Source organism: Papaver somniferum, unplaced genomic scaffold (genome assembly GCF_003573695.1).
Source record: "Papaver somniferum cultivar HN1 unplaced genomic scaffold, ASM357369v1 unplaced-scaffold_125, whole genome shotgun sequence".
NCBI lineage: Eukaryota > Viridiplantae > Streptophyta > Magnoliopsida > Ranunculales > Papaveraceae > Papaver > Papaver somniferum.
The window spans coordinates 13,217,415-13,227,748 of record NW_020621603.1 but is presented as its reverse complement, the minus strand read 5'-3'; the positions used below and the strand labels follow the sequence as shown (position 1 = coordinate 13,227,748).

Below are 10,334 nucleotides of genomic sequence, written 5' to 3'. Positions count from 1 at the left end.
GCATCCATTCAAGTTCTTAGAGGAACAAATTTAATCTTCGTGCAACCGGAAAGCTCGAATTGTTTTTATTATTGCAACCGAGACACAAAGGAGTTTGTCAGGTTTCCAGTACCGCCTGATCGTTACAAGGCGTTAGAGATGCTTTAGGTCATTGTTATACTAGTAACCATCGGTGCTATGCACCCGGTCTGATGGGAATTGTTTTGCTGCCTCTTTCCGCTGAGGAAGGGCTCTGCTGTTCCCTGTGGCGTGGCTTCACACCTCACCCGGTTCATTCGGGGCTCAGTTTGCTGTGGCGGGGCTCTGCTGTGTATCGAATCCGATGGGAATTGTTGATAGCTATCCCCTGTTCATTGTGGCGCAGCGCCGAGTCCGATAGGAATTGTTTGATCGCTTCCCTGTACGCTGTGGTGGTGCTTCCCCACGCACCTGGTCCAATAAGGGCTTTGTTCAGCTCTGTTAACGCAATTGGACCGATGAGGGACTAGTGAATTTGATGTTCATGGTTTTGTGTAGGTTGTTTCCCTCGTCGAATGTGTACAAGTTTATCCAATACATAGACGGGATTTTTGATTTTCGTTTAATTGGGAGATTTATGATTTACACGCAGTTCTATTTTGTAGAAATTGTAATCTTTTAAGTTAAAGGTGTATATGCACATCGCATTACACTTTCTCAATCATACTTCAGCAAATGCGCCCAGAAGTTTGAACTGAGCTAAGTAATTGGCACGGAATAAGTTGAGCGGGGCACCATTTGTCTTGTATACACCAACCAGTTCCAACTCAAATTCTTTGTTTTTTTTTTGTTTTTTTTTTTTTTGAAGAAATGTAAAGTTGTTGATAAACCAAAACTAGAGTACACAATAGAAGCCTTCTCCAGACAACTTAACCCACAACTGAGAATGACTAGCCTAAACTTAAAACGCAAAAGCCATAAAAAACACCATTCCTAAAGACTGAAAAAACAGAAACACAGACCTTTACTATGAAATTACAGACAGACTCAAAACTGAAAAGTTAGTTTTCAAGCCGCATTTCATACTGATCCCGTAAGAGGAGATAAGTTAGTTTTCAAGCTGCATTTCGCTAATGCTGCTTGATGGGTTCTAGCATATTTCACCAATGCATCTGCAACTTTATTACCTCTTCTAGATATTGAACTTGAACGTCAGACATTTCATTTATCATACTAAGACATTCAGACAACAACGGTTTATCTTCCTGTTTAACACCTTCCATCTGACCTGATTTAAGAACTTCCATAATAATTTTATTGTCCCCTTTTATAATGATCCTGCTGAGCTTCTTGTTAGTAATCCATCTGGTAGCTTGTATAACAGCAAGAGCTTCAGCCTGATTCACATCTTTAGCCCTCATTGTGAAGGCCACGGCTTCCAGAAAAGATAATTCTTGGTTAAATTGCTTGCATCAAAAACCCTTCTGGTGATTGTACTCCATGCTTGTATTGTTGAAAATGAGAGCCATAAAGAGACTGATTGATTGACTGCCGAATAGAGGTCCATCTATGGACACGGCAAATTCTTTTTTTTAAGCATTCTGTTTCATTGTCCATCTAATACATAAAATGAAACAACTGGTATAACTTATAAGTTACACTTACACTGAATGATGGTAGTACTCAACACACATGACAGAAAACATAAAATACAACACATGATAGTTATATTAGAACTCAACTTGAATAAATCGCTTGAAGCTCAATGCAGGTCGGGTATGAAACCCTATCCTTCAATATCTAAAGAGAAATGTGTTCAGAACCCCATTTGTTAGGGCAGAAAGTTATGATAAACGCATCAGCAGTACAGCTTACCAGTGGTGGAGGCGAGTCGAAAGCAAAACTGTAGTAAGATGGGCAAACTTCTTTAAACATGCTGGAATACATATTTGGTTTACATTTTTCAGGGTTTCCATAAGCATTCCTGCAACAGAACATGTCATGATTGAATGCCAAACCTGCACTTTTGCAAGCTACCACCTGTCCATCACCATTCAACACTTGAAGCTCTTGTGGGCAAATTTTGTTGAGGTCTTTCAAGCATCCTCCAATGTAACAGTTGGAAGCCTTTGATTTCGGAGAGATAGAGATTGGGACGTTGTACCCGTCAACCAAACGCTCCTCGTATCTGCTTGTAGTGAAACCTGTAAGAATATACCCAAATAAGACACATAATCTAGTAGGGAAATCAATGGCATGTATGAGCCAACTTAAATTATACCAGAAAGTCAGGTGATTTTTAGGTTCAGCCTCTAGGTAATTTAGGAACAAAGCTAGTATTATATATTTGTATTTCCAATGGTCCAGTTCAAGCTGGTTTAGACACTGACAAATATCAATGTAAGACAGAACAAAGACCATTTATAAACACTACCAAGTGATAGATTCTCGATGGCAACTTTCTATAAATGGAAAACCAAAGTAGGACGCTATTAAAAGATGCATCTCTGAATCCTATTTAAACACTGACAAATATCAATGTAAGACAGAACAAAGACCATCTATAAATACTATTAAGTTATAGCTTCTCGGTGGGTACTTTCTGCAAATGGAAAAACAAAGTAGCATGTTATGAAGACTACCAATTAGCTCGTTTCACTTGGTGATTTACCTGCACAAGAGTGGCAGGGGGAGTCCTATGTTCCCACTACAAGCAATTTTTCCTCCACAGTCACCAGTTTCACAACAATGTTTCGTGCTGGAGGTAGAAGTGAAGTCACACCCAGTTCTTGCCCATATCCGACCATTCCATCTTGGGGGAGCTTGGATGTGCTTTGTCTGTCCTGAGAGCGTCCACAATGGACGACTAAACCCAAATATTTGGTCTAGTGGATAGGCGTAGTGGGACGGACCATCGATCAAAAACTAAAACCCAGACCAAATTTGGTCGGCGACCAAGACCAAACCCAAATATAGTCAGGCGTTTATATAGTCCACGCCCCATCACCAGGCGGACGTATAGTCCACGCCCCACACCAGGCGGACGTATAGTGCACGCCTGTTTTTTTTTTCTTTTGTGTGGGGTGTGGTTTATACCTCCGCCCCACTCTTTACAAATTTCAAATGCATGGGGCGGGCTTAATACCTCCGCCCCATTTTTTTTTTTTTTTGAATCTTTCTGCACCGGGCGAACGTATAGTCCCCATCCCACACCAGGCGTTGGTATACTCCACGCCCCACACCAGGCGAACGTATAATGTACGTCTGACCAAATTTAATTTTTCCACCGTAGCGTCACGCACCAGACTAAACCCAAAATTTGGTCTTTTTTTCCCTTTTTGGTCTTTGGTTATACTCGCACCACTGCAGTTGCTCTGAGGGAAGAAAGAAACCACCATCAGCTATCACTGGATGCCCTGCATTTGAGGCAGTTGCTGGCCATAAAGGGAAAGGACGTTTGTTGCGCACATGGAATGACTGGGTTTCCTTCCGCATGGCCTGTAACATCATTTTTGCAGAGTAAGATGCCAAAAGTTGAAAACAATACAAGCAGAACTAATTATATCTGTTGAAAATTGAAAACATTTGCTAATAGAATTAAAAAAACTGCAACTACAGAAATCTTTATACATATCATATGAAGTTACCAAGAAAAAGAAGATTGGATATCAAAAGGAACAGCAATGAGGAGAATTGAGTTAGCTTCTCCATATTCATCCAGGTCAGTGTGGGAGAGAAAGTTAGGATTGTAGATGGGTCTTTTTATAGATGAAAGTATTAAACAGTCAAATCTTAATGGTGATATGTTTTTCTTGGATTACAATTCAAGTTTTCAAGATATGTAATCTTTAGAGATAAGTTAAGAGACAAAATGTTTTCTGCCAGGATATCCTGCATTGGATGAAAAATCAAGATAATAGGATGAAGAAAAGTGCAAAGTTTTAATACCAATTTAAAACCCAAGGTGGATGAAGTTATATGACGAATGGAAAAAAAAAGAATCAAGTGTGAGTTACTTTTATGTAGGACCAGAGAACCACCATAGAATACTAATATCAGATCATCCTTTTCCTTTATCTATTTTATAACTCAACATACCTAATTTCATTAATCAATAAATTGTTCATCAACATAACAAACGTATGCCCACTGCGGAATTTTAAAGAAATGGGTGCCTGGTATTATACCAGCAGGGATCGTGTCTAATCTGTTGGCCATTAAGCTGGGAAAGTTAAGATCCAAAGAATAAAAGAATCTATAGATAATGACTTGTAAATTGTAAAGTAATAAAGACAAACTAATACAGAGGTGGGGATGAAGAAAGCCTAACGTCAATAAATCCTTCTAAGAAAATCCTCGTATACGTAGTTACTGGTGATAAGGAGGAAATACAAAATGTCATGTATGTATAATGATCTTCAATGAATCAATATATATAGTTAATGGAGAAATTACCCGCGTTCAGGAACAAGTCACTTATGTTTGAGTTGAAGTGGCTTGCAGAAAAAACAACAAAACGTTGCCTTCAAAGCGAGTATCGAAGGTTTTATTCTGTAGACAGGCATCTTGCTCATGCTCATATATAAACTAGGTCATTCCCCCTATGATGAAGGTAGTATCTGTTTCATTATCGGTTTCACCTGCATCACTTGGTTATACCTAATCTTGATCCCTTCCTCAATCTTTCTCCATAGCTCATCTTCACACACAGTTGCACCTGTTGATTTCAGGGCATCACGAACTAATTTTGCTGTATATTCTCTAGGAAAAGAACCTCCATCAACCAACTCAACAAGAAAATCTCGTGCTTCCAACACCCTTCCAGCTTCACACGGAGCATGAATGACGGGTGTGTAGGAACTTGTAGTGGGTTTTCCATGATTCATCGACTCCATTTTACGCATCATTTCAACAGCCTTGTCAATCTCATTAACAGCACTGTAATATCTGATGAAAGAGTTATAAGTAATCCTATTTGGAACGCAACACTTTTTCAACATGTCTTCAAATAGCTCCAATGCTCTTTCAATTCTGTATGTTTTACAACAACCATCAATCAAACAATTATAAGTTACAACATCAGGAGTAAAACCCTTGAATATCATATGCCGAAACATATGATTCGCCTCCCAAAGCCGTCTCCTAACTGCCTTCTTACAACCAGTCTGCAAACTGTACTTACAATAGAAACCAATAAAAATGGTATAAGTAAAAGTGTCAGGAGGACACCTAAAACCCGGCAATTCCATCCGTTCCAACAAAAATCTTGCCTTTCTAAACTTCCCAACTCGGCAAAGAGCGCTAATAATCCTATTATAAGCATAAACATCAGGTCTACAATGTAACTGTTTCATTCGATAGAACGCGGCTAACGCCTCATTAACTAAACCTTCCTCTCCTAGAACTTTTATCAAACAAGTTACAGTAGTAGTTGTCACAAGCAACTCACTACTTCTCCTTTCCATTTCTTTCAAAAATTCCCAAAGTACATTCAATCTATTCCCTTTATCTAACACAATACTCATTTCTCTACAAGTAATTTCAGTATGAGTAAACCCAAAGAGTTTCATCCCAATAATAGAACTCTAATGCTTTATCTAAACCTAGTTTAACTTTCATGGGGTCTATATAAGCACCAGGACCAAGAACATGAATACCTTTCTCAATGTGTTCAGATTCTTCTTTAAGGTTTCTCTGTTTCAGAGGTGTCCTGTGTCTAAACCCTTTTTGTCTACCTATTGATTCACAACTCTGAAAGAAATATCTGGGTATTGATCTTAAAACTTCACATACATTTCCCACTGTCCATTCGGGATTAGAGGTTGAAGAAGATAGTTCTGAATGGAATGATCTGTTTTCAAGTATTGCAGTGAGGATTGATTGACAATAAGAGACGAAGATAGGTACTGTGTGGAAGATGATGAGAATAGGGGTATTTGATTCATTGGCCAGGCCATTGAATCGCATGATCTGTTTTCAAGTATTTTTTAGCGTTCCCTTGACAGGGCCTCTTTTGACAAGTTTTAACAGGCTCATCTTAATCGTTAGATCACGAACTAGAGAATACACAAAGACGTATGAGATTACTCCAGAATAATATGGGTTATCCGGGTTGAATCGATGACCCATTGTAGTTATCTCAATTTTTTTCATTGTTTCTGCTCTGTTCTTGCCCTTTCCCCGTTCTTCCTTCTTCGGTGTCTCTATTAAGAAGACATTTTTCTCTTCCATTCCACCGGAACATAATTCTAATAACAACTCCTTTACTGATCTTAGAAGTTCATGACTTATTCTTAAGGTTGGAATATTTGATAATCTTTACAAAGTTCAACAGTCCTGGATAACTTAATCAATTTCGTACAAAAATCTGATGTTACATTAAGCTAACTAGAGTGGATAGATCTGCTAAGTGATGATACAGAAACCCTGGATTAATTGAAAAAAAATCCAAAGCTGCTGACAGCCTACCCTAAAACCCAATTTATCAACATCTCTTTAGCTACACAGTGTTCAATGTTCTAGATGTTCAGTATTTCGTAATCAAAATTTAGGCTATCAAACCCCAACTTTCCTTTTGTTCTTCCATAATGGAATCATCTAACACGTCAGATTTTTGTGCGAATCAAAAACATCTCAGATTCAATCAATTTGTAATGAGACTTGCAATACTGAAATTCTCGATAAACAATAAATCCCTAGTGATTTTGATTTCAAACGATAAAAATCACGTGCACCTTTTTGTTCTTCATCAAAGAGTCTTCTGTTCTTCGTTTAAGTTTGGAATCTCATTGAAGAATATGGGAGAAAGGTAGAAAGACTAATGAGATTTGAGGGGACAACCCGGATGACCCATACTATTTTGGGCAAATTATAGCCGTCATTATATGTTGTTTATTTCGTGATCTAACGGCTAAAACGAGCCTGTTAAAACTTGTCAAAAGGGGCCCTGTCAAGGGAACGCTCCTCTTTTGTTTTTATACGCGAAACCGGACCCAGACCCCTACCCGAACCTAACCAGTTGGATTGACCCCACTGCTAGACCCAACACCGCTCAACACACTATACAACTAATCTACTACAAACCTTTACGGCTACAACTAATCTACTACAAACCTTTACGGCGGCGGGGATTGAACCCCTGACTTCCTCCTTACTGGAGTTGATGGGATACCACTGAGCTATGCTCTTGGACCCATCTGTTTTCAAGTATTTGTTGAAGAAGAAGATGATATTAAAGAAATGTGGAATTGAAGCTGATGGTGCTACATCGTCGGATATTTTAGCTTCATTAGTCAGGCCATTGACTTCAGTAACGTGTCATCATTGCGCTTCATCTTCTCCAATGAGTTTGGCGAGGTTCAGGGGCGGAGCCAGGTTTTAGAAAATGGGTGGGCAAGTTACCAATCAACACACATTTTAGGGGGGTGCAAATGGGCTAAAATGCCTAAAATTTAGCTTAAATGATCATTATTGGGCTTGGGAGCTGGTTGGGCTGGGTGGGCAATTGCACACCCACCCTTCCATGAGGCTCCGCCCCTGGTGAGGTTGGGTAACACTTGCTTCTTGATGCATAAATTGCTGAGTGTTTTAATTCATTATCGTTCTTTAAATTACTTATTTGTTTCCACTGAGCACCCTTTTGAGATGATGTGCTTACTCGTTTCCGCTTCAGTTTCAGTTATCAGAAGATAGGTGCACGTGAAGATATCTGTTTTCGTAGCTTAATGATTCAACGATATAAAGATTTTATGCGTCTTTATATATGCATTCTTTCTTTATCTGTACAACAACAAATTATTATGTATTCATATCACTCGAGAGATATTCATTTATAATAAATCAGAAAACTTAGGTTGTTTTAGTTCACTTTATGTAATTACGATTAATTATTATTCTTAAATCGATAATTTAGATTTGATGCTTCAATTAGGATGTGATCCTATTAGCTAAGCAGGTTTAATATTTGGAGCGTGACAAAAACAACATTTACAACTCGTTTGGTTGGGAGAATTGGAAACCTAAGCATCCAATTATACAGTGATGGATTCCATGGAATTCAATCCTAAAAATTCATGTTCGGTTGAGGTAATTCAATTATATTTATTTTTACCCCGGAATCCAATTACATTGCACTATTGATGGAAATCTACTATTTTTGAGGGAATTGGATTCCTAGGAATTAAAATTATTAATTACGCATAGTTCATTTTGAAAATGCGGGGGTACCCAAATACACCACCAACTTTTTCTTACGCAACATGTATGGACAAATTTAAATACAATTCCGAGAGTTCAACTTAATGAATCTCAATCAAGGAATAATATGTAGAGGTATATCTCTTTCTCTCACAATCAGAAAGTTTACAGAGACAAGCCCGTCAACCTAATTTACGTGTGAGAGTTCTTGGATGATTCCAAAGATCAATATCATAGAATCAATCAAGTCATATCCAACAAAAAAGGATGGATGTATTTAATTTGATTGATTTATGTACAACCTGTGAATATTTCAATTATAATGATAAACAATATAATGCGGAAAACAAATAACACAGACACCAGAAACTATGTTGACGAGGAAACTGCAAATGCAGAAAAATCTCGGGTCCTAGTCCAGATTTGAAGACCAAACTGTATTAAGCCGTTTTAGACACTATCCTACTACCAATTAACTTCCAACTGAAATTTAGTTGAGACCGAATTAAACCCTCAAAGCAATTCAGTTACAGTCGCGTTCCTTACGCCTTTTGATTACCAGCAGGACTCCGCACAACTGATTTTCTTAGATGACGTTATTTACAGCCTAAGAGTTGCTTCAAATCAATTAAAGACTTTAAACCAATCTTCCCCCCACATATAAGCCTATACTGTGATTTCCTTTTTGATCGTAGATAAAGGTGAGACTGGAAATCGATAGAAATAGACAAAGACTAGCTAACCTCAAAATCCGTACTTATGCTTCCCGAAGAGCATCTTAGATTATTATTCACCTCACAAGTATTAAACGCGTGGAATCACAAAGTCTGAGACGAATATAACTTTGCAATTTCTATCATATCTTATTTGAGTGAGTAGTTCAAAAATCAAACAAGATAATACACGAACTGTCAAGATAAATGATAGTTGGAACTGGCTTCACGAAACCCGATGAAGTCTTTTTATTTGCTAAACCCTAAAAGGGTTTGAAGGAGAGGACATCTCTAGTTTACAACTAGGACAACAAGAATAGTGTCGGGATTCAAAGATCCCAGTTGCTTGAGGCTCCCCTTATATAGGCTTTTAAAGTATAGGTTGCTTTAGGTTTAAGCTAATATAGCTTTGGAACCAAGCAAACAATATCCACCGTTAGATGAATCTTTGAAATGTGATTAACATATCAAGATATACACTTTGGTTAGGATGAACCGTAACTGAACCGTGTACAAAGACATTATTCATAAACAGTTATCCAAAACTTGCCAATTGAACTATAAGCTTAATCATTTTTGTATAACACTTAAGATTTTAAGTTTGAATCACAACCATAGGTTATAATGTCATCAATCATGTCTATATAGTGTTCTTAGAGATTTATTCAAATGCTAATTATCTCATAGAAATAATTTTATGTGCATTTGAAAATATTCGACATGGCAAGTACGTGTACTCTTCCTTGTTAGTGACTATATTTTTCATGGTAAACACCGGTGTGAAACCTCTCTGATAACAAAGTCTAGGACCTCTAGAAATAGGTTCTAGGGGATTTTCCAAAATTCGTCTTCACACACTAGACTTAGGTTTACCAGGCTTGTTCTTATAAGCACAGGACATGCTTTCATTGGTAGCTCGAGAATTTACAAATGTCCTATAATGATTTATAAAATAGAGATCATTTTTATAAGATGTCCGGTTTCCTGTGAAAGGAACTTTTACTGCAGCAGTCATCTGACTATTCACTCCATTGACCGTAGAGAAAAGCAACTTGTGAAGTTTAGAAACACGTTCCTTTCTAGAAAAACAATTGATTGCATGGTGATTTCCATTTCCAAAGAAGGTACATATTCGTGGAGGAGAAGCAACAATTGGAACTTGTTTAAACTTCATAGCCACCGGAGAAGATTGTAAGTTATGAGAACTTTTCTTGACACAATCTTCATCTGGAAAAAATTTCATTCTGTACAGTAACCCATGAGAATTAGTTTGTGCAAAATAAATTTTTTTTAAAACAGAGTTTTCCTTTTCCAAGGATTTACACTGTCTTTGGGCTAAAACAAGTGAGGCTTCAAGTTTTTCTTTCTCAACACGAAGTCTGTCTAGATCAGATGAATGTGTCTTTATCAAACATTTTTCTCTAATTGAGCCTTCTTTAATCAGCTTTTCAAGATCACAGATCTTAT

At 37.7% G+C, this 10,334-nt stretch overlaps 1 long non-coding RNA gene and 1 pseudogene across 1 annotated transcript; both read right to left on the bottom strand.

The window, feature by feature from the left end:
- Positions 1 to 783: 783 nt before the first annotated feature.
- Positions 784 to 2,925, bottom strand: LOC113331197. The gene is made up of 2 exons (XR_003350773.1): positions 2,630 to 2,925; positions 784 to 2,162 (listed from the first exon to the last, which is right to left on the bottom strand). It is a non-coding gene; the product is annotated as an uncharacterized LOC113331197 (long non-coding RNA).
- Positions 2,926 to 3,131: 206 nt separating this feature from the next.
- LOC113331196 lies at positions 3,132 to 6,789 on the bottom strand (annotated as a pseudogene).
- Positions 6,790 to 10,334: the final 3,545 nt, after the last annotated feature.